Source organism: Anoplolepis gracilipes, chromosome 5 (assembly GCF_047496725.1).
Source record: "Anoplolepis gracilipes chromosome 5, ASM4749672v1, whole genome shotgun sequence".
NCBI classification, from domain to species: domain Eukaryota; kingdom Metazoa; phylum Arthropoda; class Insecta; order Hymenoptera; family Formicidae; genus Anoplolepis; species Anoplolepis gracilipes.
This window is the reverse complement of record NC_132974.1, coordinates 4,596,758-4,621,555: the sequence shown is the minus strand read 5'-3', so window position 1 is coordinate 4,621,555 and position 24,798 is coordinate 4,596,758. Positions and strand designations below refer to the sequence as shown.

The following is a 24,798-nucleotide window of genomic DNA, read 5'->3' as shown; positions in this document are numbered from 1 at the left end:
CCATAACGATCGAATATAAATAAAAAAAGTATTATTTAATTCATAATTTTATATAAATTATTTTATATATAAATTGATAAAAAATTGTTTAAAAATAATTTTTTAAATTAATAGTTAACACTAATTTACTTTCGTTCGTTTGCTTGGTTTGAATCCAGCTTAATATAAGAACTTTGTATATTATATTCTAAATATATTTTTATCATTATTCTAAGCTGTTTATTATAACGTGGGAGATACATGTATACTATACAAATATTCTCTACTATTCTATTTCTATTTCTATTTCTCTCTTCGTCTAATTGTAAGCATAATTTGCCGGATATAAGCTACAAAGATTTTCGTGCGAGCAAACTTGTATACCACAATGCTGCGTGTCTCTTCGGCTCGCGTATGTTTACGTTGCATGTATGTGTGTACGATTTCCGTGTTTTCCGACCTCGTGTATCCCCCTTCCATCATGTTCACGCATGCTTCACAGCAATGTGTCGCAGAGACTGCCGCCTGCCGACTGCCGACTGCCGACTGCCGCGGCGTAGCAGGGGAACGGAACGGCGAAGGAGTTAGGGAGGGGAGCAGCGCGAGACGTAGAACGATGGTGAGCGTCGCGCGGCGCGGGAGGGAAGGTGGAAGGGGAAGTACGGAACGTGTGAGCGAGAGAGGGGATCTGCGAGCGATCGGTTACTCTACTCAGTCCTCGTCCGTCTGCCAGCCGGTTATCTACGGCGAAAACGGTTGACAGTTCACGCCTTTTGCGACGCTTCCTTGGCTAATTGTAAGATCGACTGTGCTCACGCACTTCGCGTTCTTCCTTTTTCTTCGCGTTACGATTCCGAGAAGGTATTATCGCGGTAATGCGTACGAATGATCCGTCGATTTTCAAAGTCCACGTAAACGAAAAAATGTTCCGTGTCACGCGTGACCTTGCCGCCGCGTTTCGCAAGATTCGCGTAATAGCGCGAGAGCTTGTCCTATCGCGTTGCTGTCGCGATGGCCGCTATCTCTATTTTCCGGAACTATTTGGATTTCCCACGACGAAATATCGCACTATCTTCTGACATCGTGACAGTTACGAAAACGCAAACCCGACAGAGAAAGAGAAAGCAGGAAACCATCCTGAAGGCAGCTGTCACTGAAGACACTACGAGTAAAGGTATGTGTCGATAATGCGTTATTAGCGAGCAGAAAAATGTCCATTGCGGAAAGTGGTCATGTGCGAGCGATTCGTTGTTTCTCGCGCTGTTGCTCGGAATACCGTCACTACCCCCTTTCCGTTACGTCAATTTGACGTCGCAGGAAATTGGCGAATCGCCGGCGATGAAACAGGCGGGCGAGTAATAGTGCGTAATCTCTCGCGCGAATTAAAATGAATTTAATTAATGATAATTAAAAATGTGATGTAAAGTAAACAAACTATACTAACTATTATTGTTATTACGCGTTATATTATAACGAATATAAGCATTTCTTATATTTACGTTACATATTTCTCATGTTTATGTTACACATTTCTCATTTACGTAACATCGAGAAATTTAAGCTCATCGAAATTATTAAGTATAACTTTGATGAGTTTAAATTTCTCTTTCGAACTTCAAATTTATTTCCAGGCTTAAAAAGTTTATTTAGAAAAACGGTTTTTAACAAGATTTTAATAAAATATCATTCCATGCACAATTTCTTGTGAATTTATTTCGAATATTGCTTACAGTAATCTATTCGAAAATTAAAATATAATGAAAATTATTGTGCGACTATTGTTGCAGTTAAAAAATTGTACAGTCAGAGAGTGCAAGAAGATTTTAAAGATATATTTATATCATATGAATCATTTAATCAATAATAGCGATATGCAATACGTCACAAAGCTAAATTATATTGCTCTTCTACGATATATTATGTGCAGCTAGAAATCGTTTCGTCTAAATAGACTTTTATATAGACACATATATAGATACAAATGATATTTCATATTAGTTCGTGAAGTAATGCTGCGAATCGTTCTCGACGATTGGCTTGCATGATTTTCACACAAGCATAAAGAATATTTTTTATCTAACGGTAAAAAATAGGAAAAATTATCTATCACTACAGAAATAGATCTTTTGCTTATTATAGCGTATGGGGATTTTTTAAGTTTAAAATTGGATACTGATGACGGAGATTGAATTTATTTTATGAAGGCCTATGTAGGTCAAAAATCTATGTAGAGGTAAGATAAGTCTTATCGTGCAACTATATCAAAGTACGTTCTACATGCTCATAAAATCATACGCGTGTAAGTACTAATAAATATATATGTAAACACGATCGAAACAACGGAATATAAAGAATACAGAGAAACGTACAAGTATAGTAGACTTAAAAAATATAGTTAGCGATTAAATGTGCCAATTATATGGTGTTACCGATTACGGATGTAATTAGATATAGACAAGCTCTGCTATGCCTTTTACTAGTTTTTTCCAATAACTAGCACTACTGCAGAGAATTACATTGGTAATGTGAAAAACGGAGCATTTTCTTATTTCTTATACATTCAGATAAAAAAAATAGCTAACTTAACTACTCTTAATAAACTCGAATATAGATTAATGGAACAATGAACTGAATAAAAGCATTGAGTCAATTTTTTTTTCCACAAGATTTCTCAACGAACAATTTAAAGAGGCTTATTTGAATTTTTGTGGCAAACTTACAAGAAAAAAAATTTATCGAACATTTTCGTTTTTACACCTTTGTCCCGGTTTTCACATATATCTCGACTTATCCTAATATGTGAAAAGGAAGCGTAGCCGAAAACAGGACAAGTCCAGTGAGAAAGAACACGACGGATTCGCGCAGAGCGGCGGACGTGCCTTTATTTAGACAGCCAGCCGTCGATCGAACAGTAGTTTTCGATGTTCCTCGAGCGAGGAGAATTAACAACTCGACATTCAAGCGTCCGTGAAGAACGAAGCGATGAAGATCGAAGAGGTGAACGTACTAGCGCAAAATTTACGTCAGACGTGCACATACATGTATATATATCTATACATACACACACACACACACACGTGTGTGTGTGTGTGCGTGCGCGCGCGCGTGCGTGCGTGCGTGTGTGTGGTGCGCGCGCGCGTATGTATTGCGGCACGCACGTGCGCGCTCGCCTGCAACAGTGTGCGTGCGTGGGATCGTTTGATCTTTGCGAATGGCGCGAGTAAATCCGCGTATTATTAAATAGATAACGGCCATAAATTTGGCCGGGTTACATAAAGGCGCAAAAGTGCGCGTTAAGGTCCAATCGTTCTATTTCCGTGCCGGCGACCGGAGCGTGTTTTAAGACAGCGACTCTCAACCGCATTCCCCGACTTCCTCGATGGACGTGGAAGTCCGATACTGCTACTCGATGAATATCGACTGGTCGATCGCGAGGTGATGCCAAAAGATGGTACATAGGATATCGTGATATCAGTCGAAATTTATAAGAGATTAAAGTATTAATAGTAATGTTAGCGAATATCTCTACCGAGAATGTTATTTTGTTGCTGTATCTCATTCTGATTTGAAGTTCTTATTTAACAGTCACTAATCTTTTAATTTCAATTTACATATTCAATATTCTAAACTTGCTTATTTACAAAATAAATATTATTTGAAATAAATTTTTTTATTGTTTGCGATTATCACAAACATAATATTATGAGTAATAATACAATATGTAAATAATATTGTTGTTCATTAGTGATTGTTATATAATATTTACGAATCATAAAATTAATATACATATATACGCGATTATTGTTAATAAATTAGACTTTTTTGTGTAGGAAATTACTAGGAAAACTTTCAGACACATTAACAAGATAATAATCTAATGCATTTATATGATAATTGTATTTCTATACATTATTAAGTACGTCATTTTATCTTTGATATAAGTAAATATGAGTAGGTATCTTCTATATAAAATGCTCATGTTAAATCGGTCAATATTCCTCGACGAACAAATGTATGATTTGTAGTGCGTACGTAAAAGTCACAGGTCGTTTACGTGGCTCGATAAGAGTATCCGATTAGAGAGTCACTGAATGAGAAGGGTACGGAATAATACGCATGGTCGCGGTTATCATTGCTTGCTTGCTATAGGTCTGTTTGCTTTTTATCAACATTGCGCGCGATAATTTCTTCTCCAAATTGCGAGAACCACAGCTGAGTGACTACACGTTTTCTTACGCATACGCACAGATATAATAATCGTGCTATTCTTTTTTACTTCCAACATGACACAGCGGATTGATTGCCAATCTAATGTGTACGTAAAAAATAATGATTTATTATTAATATCGAATTTAATTTGAATAATTTGGACGAGAAAAATGATTATTAGACATTTTAAACATTCTTAAATAAAAATGTCACACAAGGCAAGTTAGCTAGAGTAATAAGCAAGATTGTCGAAAGAAGAAAGAATATGAATAGAAAGGAAAGAGTAATAATTATACACACTATTTCCGAGAGAGGCAAATATCTATATAAGAAAAAGAAGCATAATACACATATAGAGCAAAATAACTCGCATGAAACGAGTCTAAGGTCTGTCTGTCTCTCTTTCTTTCTTTCTCTCTCGTCATAGAAATTTTTCCGCCACATTATTGGCGAACGTCCAAACGAGACGGCAGCCCCGTGCCTCGTCTATTTTCGTTGATTCCGATCTTTCTGAAAAGCCAGCCCAGCGAACTAGTCGTGCTCACCCTCGATACTCCTTCCGCCAATGGTATTTAATGACTGCCGCCGCCTCGTCGGCATACTCTATGAACGCGATTAATATCGCTATAAAGATGATAGTAATCATGACAAATCGGTGTCGCGCTGAACGAAAGTCACGAGTGATAAAGAAACGATGTTGTACAATACATATTTATCTCATCGAATCTGACATTTTTAAGAATATCACGATATATTCCGATACGTCTCTCCTAGCATTCTCGCGATGAGTAACTTTTTTCAGAAATAAAATAAATTGTGTGCTTATGTCATAGAAAAACAAACTGCTTTTATAATTGTTATTTCGTTATTGTAATTAATAACTCTGTAACAATTTAAATTAATTAAATTTTGTAATTAACCTTGTGCGAAGTTGAAGTTTTAATCTAAAGAGAATCTAAAGAGATTTTATCCCGAAGTAAAATCAATTTTTATTTTCTCTCTCGCTTCTTTGGCGCCGCCGTCTCGATCATTCTTGCACGCACCAACGCTTCTCTCTCAGTGCGGCATGCAACAGGTATCTGCACTGACGTCACATGTTCAGAACGAAGCGAGAGAGATATGCGACGCCCCGCCGACAGAGACAGGGCGATCAGATCGGAGACGCACCGACGGAAAAAGTACGCCAAGAGTTAGAGAGAGAGAGTATGTGTGTGTGTGTGTGTGTGTGTGTGTGTGTGTGTGTGTGTGTGTGTGAGTGTGAGTGAGTGAGCCCATAGTGGGGACACTCGGAGAATCACACGCACATGCGAGACTGGCTCGACTTGAAACGTCGGCTGAATCTGCTGTCTCTTTCTTTTCCGCGACTGTCTCTCCTCATTCCGTTCGCCGCTTTGTTGGCCGACGAGCTCCGAGCTTAACTCGAACCGAGTTGTGTCACCGCGACGCGCCGTGTTACGAGGCTGTTATCCAACGCGCGCGCGAAAATATGCGACGAGCAGCGACGTATCCGTCGACGATGGTACACGCTTATTACGCTGACAAATCGATCGGAAGAAATTAAAAATCGCGTTGATTGAATTTTTTTCTACAAGTCGAGATACAAGTTGAAACTGGTGACTCTTGCCTAAATTAAATATCGCTTAATTATTTAAATTAATATAATTATAAATAGTATAAATTTCTGCTTAATTATATGTATTTTTCTAAAGTTTTCGAATACTTGATAGATTCTTTCAAAGAGTCTAATTTTAAGAGTTTCCGTAATAATAGTGTGCCCAAACGCGAGTGTATTACGAAAATTGTTCAAAATTGCGGATATAATTTTGCAATTTTTCTCACCTCCGCAAAACTTTGCTTGGACTTCCGTCGCGCACCCAAGTTTCTATTTACAAATTCCTTCGCTCTCGTCGGGAGTCGAGAGGTCCGCCGACGTGTCCGCCGACGTGTCCGTTACTGCAATTCCGCGAACTGCTTTAACAACGTCATGAATCACGGAATGACTCCGTGCGTCGTAATGTATGCGCGCAGAAACGAGAGATAACAGGCGCTGCCATTATTTTCGTATGCGATTATTATTCCGGACGTGACGCGACTATGCCGTTCATGTGAGTCGCTTCCACCCTGATAAGTAATACATATCGATAACGATAGAGAGTAATAAGGGCCGGTGAATTATATTAAGATTAAAAAACTTACTAATCGAAGAAAAAAATGTAATATTTAAATATAAGATAAACTAGTTTCTCTAGAACGAAATTCGATAGAATTGGTGTTGTCAAAGTAAGATAGAGCATTTTTTTAAATCTCTTTTCTTTTTATTTAAAATTGAAAAGTTTTTATTTTTAAAAAGTATCCGATAATATAGAGATCATTGTTTCTGATATGTATATGTATAAAATGTCTCAGACTTATCGAGCCATCTTTTATTTATGAATTAGAGAATTAGAGAATAATTTTATATGATAAAGTGTTAAAAATAACTTCCTTGAAAATTAATCTTAGAAATTTTATTACAACAGAATACATGCATGCAGAATATGTTATTAAAAAATAAAACTTTATTGAGTTTCCTCCATAAATATTGAGTTAAAATCGGTCAAACAATTCATAAATGTGCTGTATAAACCTTGCGAACTGTTTTGAATTGCAAGTTTGACGTTTGCCTTATCTAATAAGCGAGAACAGAGAGGGTCGTGAATAGAACACCTCTTCCTTTTCCGTCCGCTATGAACGCGATGTAAATCTCCCCCGGGAATAGTTAAAGAAGGAACTGGACGGATTATCTACGTCAAAAGTTGATAAATTTAATACATTTCGAGATTTATAAATTGCACAAAAACACTTTTAGTTTTTAAAAATATAAAATTAATAATTAATTTGCTAAAGATTGAAAATATAAAATTTGCTCTGTAGAATTAAAATTTTTATTTTTATGAATCTTTATATATAGTATAGAATTTTATATTACAAAATTTTCGTGATACACTTATTTTTAAAAAATTAGTTCAATATAAGGTGATATCTACAATTTTGAAATTAAATTATATTCTACTGGCTAATCTTTATTTCAACTCACAAATTCATTATTCATTATAAAAAGCTAAAAGTATTTTGTACATGAATATCAAAATGAATCTTGAAATATATTAGATTTATTAGTTTTTACGCTGATTCGTCCAGTTCCTTTTTAACAATAGTGCTCTCGTAGAAAGACGATGTTGAGACGTTCTCGAAACAAAGTTCGTTTCGCGTGCGAGTACATGACTTGCGTGTATGTATATGTTTGTATGTGTGTAAAATAGGGAACGTATGTACAGTAAGCGCAGTAGACCATCCCGTCTCGTCGCGGCTCAGACCTTAATGACGTCATTATCTCTAATTAGAATTCTCATAGTGGTAACCGCCGGACGCCCCGTTACACACCTTTCACGATACTTGGATAATATCGCTCCGTTCGCGAGATACCGGGAGTATTCTTGCGTGCCTCGATACTTTACTTCCGGCTAAGCTTGACACGCTGGTTTCACTTCCGAAATGTCAAATGATCAGATAATTCTAAAACAGCACATGTTTATCTTATTATATATATTTATTATATGCATTGATCTTTGTTCAGTACTACAAAACGGCAAGAAATATCGCTTGATCATCATAAACTAAAATATTGTCAGTTTGACATATGGTTTGACATATTTTGTTATTTTTATTTTGAACATGCTTAGTAAATTCTAACGCGCTCGTCAATTTAACATTTTTTACTCAGAATTTGAAGAAGTTAAAATATCGACTAGTTAGCGAATTCCCTCTCGTTGGATTATAGATCGTGTAAAACGAGCCGGGGAGCATAGTCCGCGCATGATAGCACGCCGGTAACGAGAATCGTGTATAGGATAAACTGCGGATGAGCAATCTGGCTGTGTGACCAATCGTCGGCGTGCGTCGCGCTCCAAGTTACGTCATCGAAAATGCCGTTCTCTTTTTCTCTCTCTCTCTCTCTCTTTTTCTCTCTCTGTCTCTCCCTCTCTTCGCCTCTCTTTCTCTGCAGGATGTAGCGATAAAAGTGGATCATCGCGGAAAATATTCCTCTCTTCCTCCAGCATTCTCTTGCCACGCGCGCAGAAATTCGTTCGCGAGTCGCCGTCGCGAAGGTCGCAACCTAACACAAATTAATTTTGGTCGCGTTCCTCCTCAGTTCTTTCCAGTTCCGCTAATTCGATCTGCCTGATCCGATAACGGGTGTCGTAAGAGCGAAAAAAAATGCAGGCTGCAGGTAGAGCCGACACGCACATGTAAGAAAACCTAGTATCGTATGTCGGTATCGCATATAGTCTACACGAGTCGAGTATCTCCTATTGCTCTGTATGCGATGCGTAATTTAATTCTAAACATGAAATACCAAGGAGGACTTATCGTTAGAATTAAATTGTGGTCAAACTCGTGCAAACTTTCGAAAGAAAAAAAAAAAAATCAGAATCCTTGTAGTTGCCTTCTAATAAAATTTTTATGATTAACTAACAGATATCTATCTGATTATCTTAAACATTTATCTGATTACTTCAATATATGTGTAAAATTCATCATAATTATCATAATTTAAATAAATAAATAAATAATGTACATATATAATAATCTTCATATAATTGCGCGCGCGCGACATAATTTAGAGAATTTAATTAAAACAGCGACGATTTAATCACGCGAGCAAATATTATTGCATGATTCGACGGTAAAACACAAGGCATGTAACGAGCATAATCGATTATGCGTAAATGCCCAACGACGCGATATTTGTTCGCTTGAGTTTTTCACGGAACCGCGGATGACCGCGGCCGCGTCTCTCTTTTTATTATTCTCCGTATCGCCGTTCCCGGGGTCGTTTATCGTTGGCGTCGGTTCTCCGCCAACGTCACGCGACAACTATGTGCGCGACACACCATTCTCGGAGACGTGCGGCCGGGATTGCAAAAGGTCTTACGTTCGTAGTTTGCTGAACGACCGACGTCGCGATATGATTCTACAATGATAGATAGAATATGCATAGTTTCGTCATTGCGTCAGCTTCTTTTTGAACAATTTACCGATTTGATACCATCATCAGGAATTTATCATAATCTTGATGCTAGCTTAGATTGGTTTTTTAAATACAATGTCTTTTATCAGAATTATTATCACATATCTTTTAACCTTTTCCATCAATATGAAACAAGATAAATAGGTGATAACTTTTTGCGCGAGCTATTATATATAGTAGACGATAAATCTTTAGAAGTCACATACATCTCTACATTTAAATATAAAATTCTTATTTTTATATAGTTTTAATATTTTTAATTCTATATTTAGCTTTTTATACATGTATATCTCATATTTCATGTATTCATACTTAATATTTTTTTTTTATTCCATGAAAATTAAATTTCATAAATTTTAATTTTTTTTTTTCTACAGCTTTAAGAAGAGCCTCTTGGTAGTTAGAACTCGCAGATGTTAACCAGGACAAAAAAATGTCTTCAAACTTCTGCTCCATAAAGGTAAATAAAATAATTTCCAAGACAATATTTTTTATAATTGTCTTACTAGTTCTAAGATCCTAAACCTTTAAATGAGATACGCTGAAAGCCAGTCTTCGCGAAATGAACGTAATGTGGGTCGCATGGGACGTGGCAAGATGCTGCTAAACAGAACCATATACGGTACAAATATCTCGGTAGCTGTGCTCGGTCCGTGATATTTTCCTTAACCTCCTTTTGTAGATATTTCATCTAAGATCTTTCGTCACCATTTTGTTAGTCGCGATCTTATTTGCTTCTACTGTAAAAATTGCATAATTGATTTTCGCAATATCGAATCATTGATATGTCTCGAAATATAGTCGATATCAATAAATGAGTCATCGCTAGGAAATGCAAATAGGAAATAAAATTTTATTTTACGTGGAATGTAACGTAATCTTAATACGATACTTAACTGCAAAGATACATTAATGTCGTGAACTAAAAAAATATCAAAGCATCTAATCGAAGTTTTACTGTATATGAAAATATTAATCTTGCGTAATTTCTCTGTTATAATTAAGTCAATATTAAATATTAAAAATTAAAAAAGGGTTTAAATAATTAGAATAAAAGGAGCAAAGATTCCTTTGCCCTGATTATTAGTTAATCTCAATCTTTTTAATGCATAATCCGAGATCGAACTTATATTATGCACTTTAGGTAATATATTATATTTATCTATTCCGCATTATACGAACAAAACTTGTCATGATGCCGCGAGTTGAGCACCGCTGGCATGCCTAGACGCCGTCGCGGTCGGATCTTTAAACTTTAAAAGCCAACGCGCGAGTCGGCCGCGAAACTATTGACGGAGCTGGACCAGGGTCGCCGCTGTCGGTCCGCAGACACCACCCCTCCCCCTTTTTACCCTGACAACGAGAGAGGGCCCTTTCGAATTTTCTCCCCTCTACTTTTTTCTCCACCCCCACTTATCTCGCTCTCGTGTCGGCCTCTTTCTCTTGTTCGCGAACACAGTAAGTAAGGCTTCCACCGCACGGCCGCTTCCACCGCGATTATGCAAAACAATTATCGTGGAATGCGGTCAGCTGTTCCCAGACGCACGCTGACGTCACGCGCATGCTTTCTCGCCCGGTCACGTGCGCAGGCGTCTCTCTTTAGAAAATAGCACAATTGTCATAATATGCCGAAAACATACGCTTTATGATCGACATCAACTTCTTTTCGTATCTTTCCTTAGTATTTAGGACACCTCGCGATCGTGAACATCGATAGCGACGATACTGGGATACGTGACTGGGGATTCATAGAAAGAAATCTCTGATTCAAAATTCAACGTTAAACTATATCTTCAGAAAGTGCCATAATCTCGTGCAAAATAACATTTTAACGTGCAAGTAATACTCATGTTCTGATAATATTCACAGATAAGTTAGATATTATTGTTCAAAATAAATATTTCTCACGTTTTTAAAATATTTTTATGTTTTCTTAGAGGAATAAAGCGTCGCTTCTTGTTCAGGTAACTATATTCTTCACTAGTTATTAATAGTCATCATTACGTCGCAAATACATGGCGAAACGGCAAGTATTTAATTATTATTTCACAACTCGGTATCACATGTTGTTTAAGTTCACAAGAGATAAAGGCGTTTTATGTTCTTTTGCTAGGAACGTCGGTCGTTTCCGTTTTCTCGCGAGAGATAATCAAACTATATATAAGAGTATAATGTTATGTACGCTGCTATATTGCCATTGTAGTATATTACACATTATATTAAGATTCATTCGAAGTAGGTGAAATTGAACGTAAAGTAAAGCTCTTACAATTAAAATGATAATCATGAAAAGTACGGTAATCACAAGAAAAAAGTAAACTGATTTTATATACCAAAGTTTTTTTATATCAAAATTTATATGAGTGCAGTCTCTTCAGTTTAGTTATTAAATAGAACATATGAAGTAGAAAATAAAATTAATTTATAATATAATAAGTATTACACAAAATTTCATAATTTAAAATTGTTTCAAAATTATCTTTTACCTTTTTTGCAAAATTGTTCTACGATTCTATCATAATTGGACAGCATTCAATTATGATGCGTTAAATATCTTATTTTAAAAAATCTCGTTTTATTTATTGTTTGATTCTTTTCTATTTTTTCTTCCCTCTGTACGTGTATTAGATATAATCATTATAATTGTATATATTTAATATCCAAAACGAATTTTCGTGAACGTGCCTCTGTTATAATGTCGTAGCTTTATTCGTCATACTTATTTTATTTTTTTATTTTTGCAAATAATATTTCTCGAGACACGCCACGATCTTGAAATTTGTATACGTGCTGAAATTACATTCTGCGGATTTAAGCAGCAAAAATAAACAGTCCTATAAAATTGTAAAATTTACCGTACCAAATGCTTTGCTGGCGACTTTTTTTATAATTTCTTGATCCCTGTGTAAAAGCATGCGATTTATAAAACTTGATCAGCGGAAATACTTTCTAAACGTTAATACATATTTGCTTAACAACTAATTGAAAGTGAAATAAAATGCGCAATTTGTCAATTTTTTCCAGATATAATACGCTTTATTATATTTTAAATGTAAAGCAACAATTAAATAATCAAAATGGAAAATATAAAATATATTTTTGAACAACAGAGATATTAATGAATGCTCTCGTTTGTCGTTCAGAAACTATTCTTTTTGTGGCGTTTAAATGACTATTAATTGCTATTCAAATACTCGTATCGTACATATATAATCAGTATACAAATATTTTATTATCAGACAATGCACACATATATCCGTGATAGATTTGCAAGATCTTATCAAGAGTAATACGTAAAAGATTCTCGATCACTCGAGAGATACGTGATTGATCTGATTAGGAATATTTTATTGAAATATTTATTTTTTTGTTAATGCTACATGAAACATAGGTTTCCCTTAACATTTTACTGACTAAATTTAATTTAATATTGTCTCTTGCGTAAATAGAATATTTTTATTATTCTTTTATTAATAATGATGTAAAAAATTTTGTCAGCAATATTATTATTTATTTTAATATAGATAATCGCTGCAACATTGTAAAAATTTCAGATACAAGAATTGAAAATAATTTACTATATATAAATTTTCTCTCTCTCTCTCTCTCTCTCTCTCTCTATATATATATATATATATATATATATATATATATATATATATATCCTCTTTTATTTTTATTCATGATTTATCAATATTTTTACGACAATCTTGAATAAACATACTGCGCAAAACTATCATACTCATTGTGTTAAGAGATAATCTTACTGAAGCTGATTACTATCGAAAGTAGCTTATAGTTTAGTGGATTGTCATCGGTGATTTAAATTCCGTCCCATTTCTTTGAAATAGCTTCGGTGAAAGATCTCTAATATCTGACGCCGCAGTTCTTTTTTGCCGTAAAAATACTGCGGCTACTCTACGGCCGCGTAGAAGGTCTCCCCTCTAAAACTCGCCGCGAAAACCCGCCTCTATTACGCAGCAGAACCTTCATCGGCTACAACGGTGGCCTCTCCGATAGTAGAAATACTGGTCGGAGGTGGGTCTTTAAAAAATTAGCGAGGTTCGGTCCGCGCGTGGGTTCGTTCAACTCTTTATCCGTCTCTCTTGTTCGTTCGTTCACTCGCGTGCACGTACGCACGAATATCTCCCCTTCTCTCTCCCACACGCACAGATTCTTCCCTTCTTCCTTCTCTTTCTTTCTTCTAGTTTGTTCGCCAACGCAATGGGCATGTCCACATGAGCACGAAATACTTCGCCGAAATGACTTATTATTTTTCTAGTTTTCTTTTTTCATTTTTTAAAAATTTTATTATGTAAAATTATTTAGTATCTTTCTTTTTTTTATCTTATTTGTTATAATATTTTGAAAGATTAGATAAGTAGAAGTTTCATAGCTAAAGAACTTTCTTTTGTATGAAAGCTGTTTAGAACTGTCTTCTAAAAGAAAATATTAAAATTACGGATATACATTTGTATAGAAAAGTACAAAATATATTTGTGCGTGAATATATAATGCATTCCTTAGAATTGACTGGAGAAAGTTTGTTATTTGAGATATTGAATTCATGTAAAATCTCGGATGCTGCAACGTCATTTCGGAGAAAATGATACATTTGATAAAAGTGACTATGCTCAGTATTTCATCAAATGGATAAAAATAATTTATGTGTAATAATAACTTCATTTCCTGCAACACCGATAAAAGATAGAGAGTAGATATGTTTACGAAGTCAGCGACTTTATTGCTAATTGTAAGTTGAATCAAAGGGAGAAGTGCATGCGGGTATACTGCGTGATTCACAGAATATATACTAGTTAATTGAACAAAATGACTCTCAAAACCCAATAACTTTTTTTCGCTCTCTCTCTCTCTCTCTCTCTCTCTCTCTCTCTCTCTCTCTCTCTCTCTCTCTCTCTCTCTCTCTCTCTCTCTCTCTCTCTCTCTCTCTCTCTCCTCTCCCTCTCCTCTCTCTCTCTCCTCTTCTCTCCTCTCCCTCTCTCCCCCCTCCCTCTTCTCCCCCCCTCTCTCTCTCTCTCTCTCTCTCTCTTTTAATCTAATAAAAACTTATTTTCCTTTTTTGATTATCAAATATAAAAAATGTTTTAATAGTAACAATATTTTATTTATAACGATTAAAAAATAAATACAGAGAACAAACAAGATTTATAACATTGGATAAAAAGACAAAAATGAAAAAAAAAAAAAATACTTAATTAAAAATGCAAAATATGTCCAAATATATTTCGTATGCATAAAGAGGGATATATCTTATTAATATTTTTTATAAATATATTTTATTTTAACATTATAACAAATTTTTTTTCCTTTAAGCTTTAAGCTCCTGCAATCTTTTATAATATCGTTGTTTTATAATTTCACTAATGGAATAGTATAAAATTATACATGTATACAAAGGGCAAAAGCACGAAACATAAGAGAGAACGTGTAATAAAAAATAATAATTTTTACTAGTTAATTCGGACGATTATCACGGCCAGCATTGTGTTATTGCGACGACGGGAAATTTCTTGTATGATTATTACTTTCTGGAAAATGACGACGGTGCCGGGAAAAGAAGAAGGGAGAGGCGATGACGGTCGTAACAATACGGTATCACACTACTGTTAAGATAACCGAGGAGAACACAGTTCCCACGTTGTAATATATCGTTGTTTGAAACTTGCCCATCTTTGTAACTCTAGGGGTACAGATTCTCTAACCGGCATTTTCTGTACTGAACGGATGCTAAGACCTTTGTATTTTGTAATCCTTTACATTGTTATTTACGACTACTACCTGTAGAGAGTGCTAACGATCGATGCTTACAATGATTGTTCTAGCACTTACATAAACATTTGCAGCATCAGTCGGATCCTAACATAAAATTATTCATAGTCACGTTCATATATATGTTGCCAGTAACCAAATTAGCAATATCACGTGAAAACTACGTAATTTTAAGAAGTTATATGTGTGTGTGGCCGCGAAAGAATGATTCTTATAGCCCCCCCAAAAAATTGATTTTTGTGACAATAATACCACGATAATTAATAAACTTCAATGTGTTTATCGTATGAAAAAGTGTACGATATTAAGTGAATTGATATTAAACCGATTTTTTCAAAACGTAAAAGTATGAAAAAAGTGCGATTCGACAATTGATCGCTATAGCTGCTATTGCGTCTCGAAAATAGCAACAGGAGAGAAAGAGTAATAGAGACACGCACACATTACAAACAGTTATATATGTATATATACGAGTAGCGCGTTTATTCTTTCCCTCGTAATCAGTTCTCGGATCATCCAATCAACAGAGTTCTAGGGCTCGTGGACCAGCACCGACGAATCATCGTATCTAGCCACGATATAGCTGTGTGTGACGCGAAGCAGCGTGGGAACTCCTTCGGGGTACACGCAGCGGTGCTCAATCGGGCCGAATTATTGTTGGCCGGAAATTCGCATGACTCCCTCGCTTTAAGTTTCGAATCCGGCGATTTGCCGTACGAACAGTGCGTTATCGAAGTTCGCACATTAATTTCACGATTTTCTTCGCAGGTACGTGCGCAAAGACGAGCGGAGATTAATTAGAAACACGTTGACGATAAAAAAAAACCGCCGCGTTCCCGCGGTTTCACATGTCTCAGTTCTTGTTACGAAAATTATTAAATTAACTTGATACGGCATGCATTGAATAAATTCTTCTCGGACACTGGAAACATAGTAAAAAATATTTATACAAATAAATGAAACAAAAAAAAATTGAAGGACTTCGCTTATAAGTGACTTGTGCAAGCAGTATACTTTACTCTATTTGCTTTTTTTTACACGAATATAAAAAAGGATATATTGTAATGAATAAGCAAATGGAAAGAAAAGGATTAAAGCTGAACATCTTACCTTGAATGGAAATAGCATCGGGATCTTTAACGCGAGATTCGATAGGAAATTACAGCGGGGATGATGGGTCAATGTTTCGTGGAATGCGGGGAAATAATGGAGGTCAAACTTGCTCGGATCTGTGCTTGCCGCCGACGAGATGAGAAGTGGCGGTGGTTAGTTAGTTGAAGAGGCCGGACGTCGTAGGTATATCTTTCTCTCCTTCGTTTCTCTCTCCTCGCTTCTCTTGCGTACTTTATTTGGCGAGTTTTTGCCGTGTTTTACGAGCGGCTTAGCGGCGCTTTTTATAGCCGGCTCGCTTCACAATGCGCCATCACAGTGGGTTTTTACAGACGTCCTGTAGAGTATCTAAGCGCGGCAGTGTGTATATCGAATGTATGAGTATTTTACATACGCACCGTTATATAATGAGCAACGTGCGCAGACTGTTTCCCGCTGTTTAAGGCTTCCGACACATCAGGTGAATCCGCTTTTCTGCGATTTTTTCGCGCTTTTTTTTTTTTCGCAATTACTTTCAGCAAATAATCATAAATAGTGAAAAGGCACTTGAAATTTTTCTGCCATTTTTTTTTATTTTAATTTATTAAAAGCTTTCATTTTTTACAAAAATTAAAAATAACAAGAGAATAATTAAAAATGGCCAGTTTAACAAGATTGCTTTTGAGAGTTAATTATTTATATTCATTTAATTTTATTTAATTATAGATAAAGTAGCACTTATGCTAAAAAATGAAAATTTTTTAAGATTTTTTACGCGATGTATGTCGAAAAGTTAGAAACCTATAAGGAGATTTAAATATCTCTTTCAGAATGTCTTTTTTAGAATAATCTCTCTTGTTTACTTATTAGAGTATCAAAGTTTAATACGCTTTTATGAAATGATATATCTAAACTCTTTTAAGCAATATTCAAGAAAGAGAAAGGAAAAAAGAGAAAATATGTATACAAGATAACTCGGAATATTTATTTTAATTTCAATGAAAGATTTTTACGTCACACACATTTTAATCACGAAAACTGTAAGAAACACATACTAATATATCTGGTATATATTACATATAATGAAACACACACACACACACACACACACACGCTTACGTTCACTCCCTCACTCACTCACTCACTCTTCTTTATAATAATATATTTAAATATTACATAATTTTTAAAATAAAAAATTATAAATATATCGTTAATATTCATGAAATAGTTATAAATTATATTTGCTATCAAATTTTATTTTGTCTATAATTTATAACCAAATCACTTCTTTTTGATATGCTCGAATTCGATTAGCCTCCCCATATTTTGCAGTACGTTACACTTATGTGCATGAGTATTTATTTATGTTGCAGTGTGAATACTTGATGCATATGAGCGGGTGCGTGTGTATGTATATGTATACAATCATGCACATGGATTTTACTCTCCTTCTTTCTCTTTCTCTGTTTTTCTTCTTTCTCTCTTGTTCTTTCTCCATTCAGATACTGGCCATGAATGAACCGCAGACTCTTCATTCTTACTGTATAGCGAACGCTTTTTCCCACACTTTAATGCCACAATAACCATCCTTTGAAGATCGAAGCTGTCTCGTCGATCTTTTTTAGACAGATATTATGGCAATGTTGCATTTGTAAAAATATTAATACAAAACGCTAACATTGAACAAATATTATTTTAGTGATATTACACGATGTTTGTTTTAGCAGTAATTATAGACATATTATTGTTTATTTACTAATTGTAAGTAAAGCCCCCTTTTCCCAAATAATTTGGATATATTTACAAAAATTACAACAAAAATAAATATTATATGTAATATTACTTGTCTGGTAATGCTTTACAATGAATGAAAAAGCAGATTCTATAAACACATATATAAAATTATTTTATTATTTTGCTTTTTATAAAAATATGTTGTGTTTTAACTTTATTAAGCATCAAATGTTCAAGAATTCAAATATTATTAAAATGACATATCTCTCATATCTGTCATATGATAGAAAATATTTTGATAAAATTAAAGTTATTCAAAGACAACAATGTATTGTTGTACGTGATCTTTATATTTCTTTAATAATTTCCTAAATATTTTTTTGAGTATGTGTCTGTCAAGACGATTATTATTTGACCACAAAACATGATTGGGTGAAGACACTAAAATAATATTCACCGATGTTTACTGCCGATCATGGCGATTCTATTGACTGTCGACACGTGGTCAACCACGCATAATTATAAGTGTCCTCACACATCCTTAGTTAGATTAATATAAATGAATATCATGCGTATGTGTGTAATAAGTAAAAAAACACAAGCTAATATGCAATTTTATTTATTATGTTTATGAAACTTTGCAATATTAAATTTGTGGTTAAGCACCTGATTACGCACTAAAGGATATAACATAAACCGCAATTTTACATTAAGAGAAATAATATTAAATTATATTCATTGGAGTCTTTTATCGGACTTTTCTTGAAAAAAGCAAGGTGAACGAACCCTTTACTCGAGTATACGATCGATGCTTTTTTTGTCGTATTATAATTGGGTCACGCACTCATGTCTCTATGAATCTATATTGCACATACACGCACGCCCTGTTTCCGGTCGTGACATCATTTCTTTTGTGCCAACTATATCTCAGACAGTGCCATAATGTTCATCACTTTAAAATGAACGTACGTAAAAGTTATATAATTTTAAACTCATGTCTGAAGACGATTAATGATAATATATATTATGTTGAACGTTATGGTGTGACATTTAAAAAAATGTGGAATGATTTTTTAAATTTATTTTATTAAAACCGAATTAAATCTCGTTTAATGATTCATTTTGCACGGAAGAAAGGATCGGTTTTCTGTTTGAAAATAGAGGCATAGGTGTAGTGTGCATTGTCTGTGCTGTTCGGACGATATTCGAAGAACCGAAGAGGGTTGACCGGATGAGATCGAGACGTTTTTAAAGTCTGTGTGCTCCCTACATTCGAGCCGAGAATTAGTTTCGGCGCGTTGCCTACGTTTGAAGGGGGAGGGAGAGAAGATATCGACTCCTAACAATCTCATAACCCTTTCCGGTTCGCCTACGACACACTGATAAATCGGAAAGCACAGCTCGACAGAGATGAACAACTACGAATTGTTTTAGTAATGTAGAGAGACATTATTAGAAAGAGACTCTAGTGCTCTTAATATATATTAATTTAGTAGAGGTCATTTAAATTTTTTTTCTCTGTTTTCCTGTTTACATATGAGTCACCATTCACAATGTCTTATCGTAGTTTTAGCTGCCAGCCTACACAAATTTATATAATATATTTGTAGAAAATGATCACGTACAACAAAAGTTAAAATCATTTTAAATATTTTTTTTATTGATTTTCGGGATATTCTATTCGTTAAAATATCGATCAAAAATCGAAATGATCTATATGTAACCATAGAGAGAATTAATTATCTTAAATTTCAATGATCACTTGTTGATGGATACATGTAACACGGAAAGAGGGAAGAGGAGAACGCATGGCAACCTGGAATCATTATATATATATATATATATATATATATATATATATATATATTATATATGACAAGAAAAATTAGAAGTATGATATGTGTAATTTACTTGAGTGTTCGCATTTCGATTGTCGGTTCTGTTATCTAGCACGACACAACCGAATAACCGATAAAACGTTTGCGTCATAACGCCACCTGCGCCAGGCACATGCACGGCCTGTTGCGTAAATACACTTGTAACGCGTGTGCACACGTATGTTGTATGTATCTACGTTGAATATAGGGAATTTGTCGTAAATTTGCGCGCGCGAGTTGTCGAAAGACAATATTGCGTAACGTGGGATGCGAACGTGGGTGTTTATTTCGTTGTCCATAAAGGCATAACGCGATTAAACAAGTTTTTTTTAAAATTACGAGTTTGTCCCCGTTTTATAACGCTGATATGTTATCTGCCGTTTAAATTAAAGGAGCATTAAAAGAAATCAGAGAATTATATTAAACGATATAAAAGAGAAGAGGGTTCAGAATTCTCGTAATGAACCTATAGTATAGTACTTGCTGAGTAAAAATGATTAATCAATATATGTATGTAGACGTTATTTAAATTAGAATTTAATGAAAGATTGATAAATCTAAACAAACTTATCGCTAAATCTTTAGATCTTATAATTTAAATTTAGAGTTATTTTTTTTTTCATGAAAACTTGCCGAAAATAATATATATTTGCCGAGAATAAATAATATACAAAAGTTGTACTCTCAAGTTTTCTTTAACAATAAATTCTCTAAGAACTTTTTTTAACATCATATATTATTAATTGCACTTGAAGCTTTATGTAATACTTTAATGAAAGAAGAATAAGAAAATAACAGACAGATAATTAAATAAATCAAAGATATAGTGTTAGAGTAGACTTTTTATGGATTCACGGATATAAAAATAATATGTTATACACAAGTGAATATATTATTATTATTATTTTATATATATATATATAGCGGATATATTATTCATACATATATACGCGTACTTCCGTGCTTGCGTTGCACCAAAAACAGAATGCTGCATTAAAATCAACTCGTTGAACTGTGACTCGTACGCGTTTTTCGTGCGATCACGATAGCATCTTCGTACGTAAATATACTTAACAGAAAAAAAAAATTGCTTATCTGAGGCGCCAGAGAGTACAAGACTTCTCGGGTAGAAGAATCGCGTTCGCAGCTCTCGATTTCGTAATCTCTCCTTTCCGTATCAGTGTCCGATTGCGTACCCGTCACCTCCCGTGCTCGCTCCGTTTGCCTCCGAAGGTTTCATTCTTCTCCCGTTTCTCGTCTCTGAATGGAGGCGTCAGAATTCTTATCGACTGCCGGGGAGCACTCTGGTATTACGTCATACGCGAGACACGCGGCAAATATATTGTCCATTACAAGCAGATCGCGCGTATATTGCTGTTAATTATAATTAAACTCGGTACTACTAATTATAATTACATCTTGGTACTACTATTGTGTTGCAATAATGAAATCTTTCATTGACACATAAACGCGAAATTGAATTCTGAGAGTTATTTTACGGCAACGCAAAATAAGATTAATTTGTCATTTCAACGTAAATAGAACGTGCGATGGATTCGTTAGTTCGATTTCCCACAGTCATTTCTTCCATTTTCTTCTCTTATTACTTCAATATGCAGTTACTATTGATTAGTAGCATTTCATTATACAATCGTTTTTCTTACTTTTCTCATCTATTTTCGAGACGTAAAAAAAGAAGATATCGTAAAATATTGATTTTAAAATGCTATATAAATCTATAATCTATGTATCTTGAATAAGAAGATTTACATTCTTTTGCGCTTTTAAAGGTGAAAAAAAAACGCTTTTATTAAAAGATTTTTGTTTATATAGATTAATTTCTCATGATATGCAAAATAAAGTTTACGAGAAAAAAAGCTTTTGTTTATATATGGATTAATTTCTTATGATGTGTAAAATAAAGACGAGAAATTACTATGGCAACACGTCGATACATGATAATTCGCTTTCAAGAGATCGGCTGGCGGTGTCGCTTATGAGAACGGTCAACAATTTTCCAACAAGACGTTATCGTGCTCCTCGGAGAACGTCTCGCAGCGCTATCGCTCGCACACGCACGATTGTGTCGGTTCGTGTTAACGTCGCGCTCCGGGGTCTCTTTAAACGCATGCATCCAACGCGTGTTCCCCATTCGCGTTCACCAGGCTGAACTTCATTCACGGTGCGCCACCGCATCGTCGACAATCGGGGCCGGATGTCGCTCGGCGGAGCGATTCGATATCCTCGAGCTGCTTTTTCAATCGTACGAAGGTCACGATACGGGTTAATCCCAAATCACGAACTGTGTTATTCGATGTATGACGCACGAAAAAAGGGAGGGAGAACGCATCTCTCGATATCGGTTAATTATTGTGTTGCATGAGTGCACCTGCACTTTAGAACCCTAAATATACATAATAATAGCATATATGTGATGAAGCTAAATTAAAAGCGTTAAAAAAAAATAACAGATTCCTTATCATCTCTTAATTGTGTATTTCCGAAGTAATTTTTTATCTTCTTTTCCCCACAAATTTACATATAATTATCGAATTTTGAAGATAATAGATAATATTTTTTGCGTTATTTGAAAGGAAAATTTTGATATATTGACACAGGGAAAACGGGAAGATTGACGAGCAAGGAAACAATTTTCTATGACAAAACACCTATATACAATCACAATTATACATTTTGTTTGCACTCTTTAAGGACATTTTCATTTGATTCCACTCGGCTGACCGTTTGTCGTTTAATTAAAGCTCAGAGAATAAACTCATCAGCAGCGAATAATTGCAATCGAGTTTCTTCGAAGGCGTACTTCGCTGGGTTATTAGCGTGTTATACGAGCATTTCCTTTTCCGGTTTCCCGATCGCTTCAATTATCTTTTCAACGTAAGGTGAAATTTCGTAGCGTGTGCGCGGATCGGTGAGTACCGCGGTATTTCTATCGGAATCGTTTGCCATACGGTGTCCGCCCACTTAGCTGCCGCCGCACACGTTGTCGCTGTCACCGCAAGCTGCGTACACACTATGTGTCGCAATCGGTGATAAAGTAACGTATTATCAAAATAAGATCTACATAATACGCATTCGCTATGTGACAATCATAATTGGATGATCATAAACGACGAACTTAGAATTGCGCGTATGCGAGTCCGAAAGCTATGCCTGGCGAACTTTGTTTGCTCGAATTAAATACTAAAAATTGTGGAACACTTTTCGATTATAAAAAAACTACAAGAAAAATTTTTAACACATGCTCATGTTTAAACATATTATTTTTTGCAGTAGTAAATATCGAATAATTAAAGTTATTGTGTGTAGTATGAACGTGACTTAATGTTGCATTCATGCAACGACTACGCAACGCATAGGAGCTAATAACGCTTGTAAGTGAAGGTTGTGAGCTGGAGCGAAGACACGGAATATGTTATTTCATTGCGGGTTTGCAGATATATTCCTCACGCATACTTTAGCAAGTGCAGTCATACTGAAAATAGAACTATGCTTCTTATGAAACGTTTCTTTTGAACTCTCTTTTCATATCGTAACGTCCTATTGAAATCTATTACATTGTTGCAATTATATTCCGTGCATATAAATATGTGGCGTGTTTCATAAAGTTATGATTATTTCTTCAAGTCTTCATTAAATTCCATTATTAATATGTTAAAAAGTAATTTCATTTGTTCCTTGTACATGTCCATTTCTGTGTTTCGTCCGATTTTGCTTGCACGTGAACAGTGTATGTAACTCTAACTTCAAAAATTTTGCATCGCAAAAACATGCATAAATCTACTGCGTTGATTTTAAAAAATATTCGAAAACTCACGAAAGAATTAAAGTCATACTGCGGAACAATTGAATTTTCTGAAAATTTGACAATTAATTATATTTTAATAAAATTTATCAATTAACACTGTTTAAAAATCAAACCGAAAAGATAATTATAAAATTCTCATGTTCTCGAGAACGATAGAATAAAATTTTGAAAATGTCAATCGCGAAGTCAACAACTGTCGAATACTGATTCTTTATTAGTAAGAGGACGACAAATAAAACTATTTTTATACAGCCTATACTCGCGTTCATAACTCACGACACCTTACGAAACAAACCCACTCTTATTTATTAGATAAAACACACACACACACACACACACATGCATATAATGCACTCGGAGCTTAAATTGCATGTGAGTAACCATTGCATTTGTATTAGCTGGCAGAATATATGCTTTGCATAAGCAAATAATTTAATCAATTTTGTAAATTATAATTTATAACGGTACATATCAGAGAAAGAGAAATGAAAGATGCCGAAAATAAATAAAAATTATATAAAATCCAAAATACTTGTCACTTTTAACATTTTAAATATTTATTGTTATGCAAGAAGATTTCAGCCTCTTCTCTGGATAACAAAAATGAAACAGAAAAATATCTCATCCGCAGATCGATTTCTGTTTGCATCAGAATCATTATCGCACATGTTTATCTACCGAGGCGAAAAATTTCGCTTTTTGTATAAATTTATCTACCGGAACGACTTGTTACACGCTAATATGTACATAGCATGAGCAAAAGTTTCATACATGTCCGCATGCATCAAATCTTTTTACAACATAAAGTTTATTTTTTAGTATAAAATATAGCAAGAGAATATAAATACATAATGTTTGAAGTGTTTCTTCTATTTTAAGAATTATAGCAACTCACTGAATAGAAAGATTTTCAAACCTTATATTTATATGTATACTACTTTGACAAGATATAAGTGGCCTATATATTTCTTTAATCGTTTTTTCATCGTCGAAAGAGAGACGGTATCAATACAACGCTTTTATGCTTGTTGTCAATGTCCCTTTCTGCGTGTGCAACACTGCTTATTGCGCCGGAGCGGGAAAGAAGAGACGGAGACAGAGAGCCGGTTCAGTAATGAATGGATTAAACACAGCATGACGTCACAGGATGGATTATATAAACGGTGGTGCGCGTGACATCGGACGTAGGAAGGAAGTTCGCTTCCTTTCGTACCTACAAGGTA

At 34.8% G+C, this 24,798-nt stretch overlaps 1 long non-coding RNA gene across 1 annotated transcript in view; it reads left to right on the top strand.

Annotated features, from left to right (window-relative positions):
* Positions 1-197: 197 nt before the first annotated feature.
* Positions 198-24,798, top strand: part of LOC140666322 (uncharacterized) — a 48,528-nt gene continuing 23,927 nt past the window's right edge. Inside the window, exons 1-2 of the long non-coding RNA XR_012046743.1 lie at positions 198-1,153; positions 9,637-9,719. This is a non-coding gene — a long non-coding RNA (uncharacterized lncRNA). The remainder of the gene's footprint in view (positions 1,154-9,636; positions 9,720-24,798) is intronic.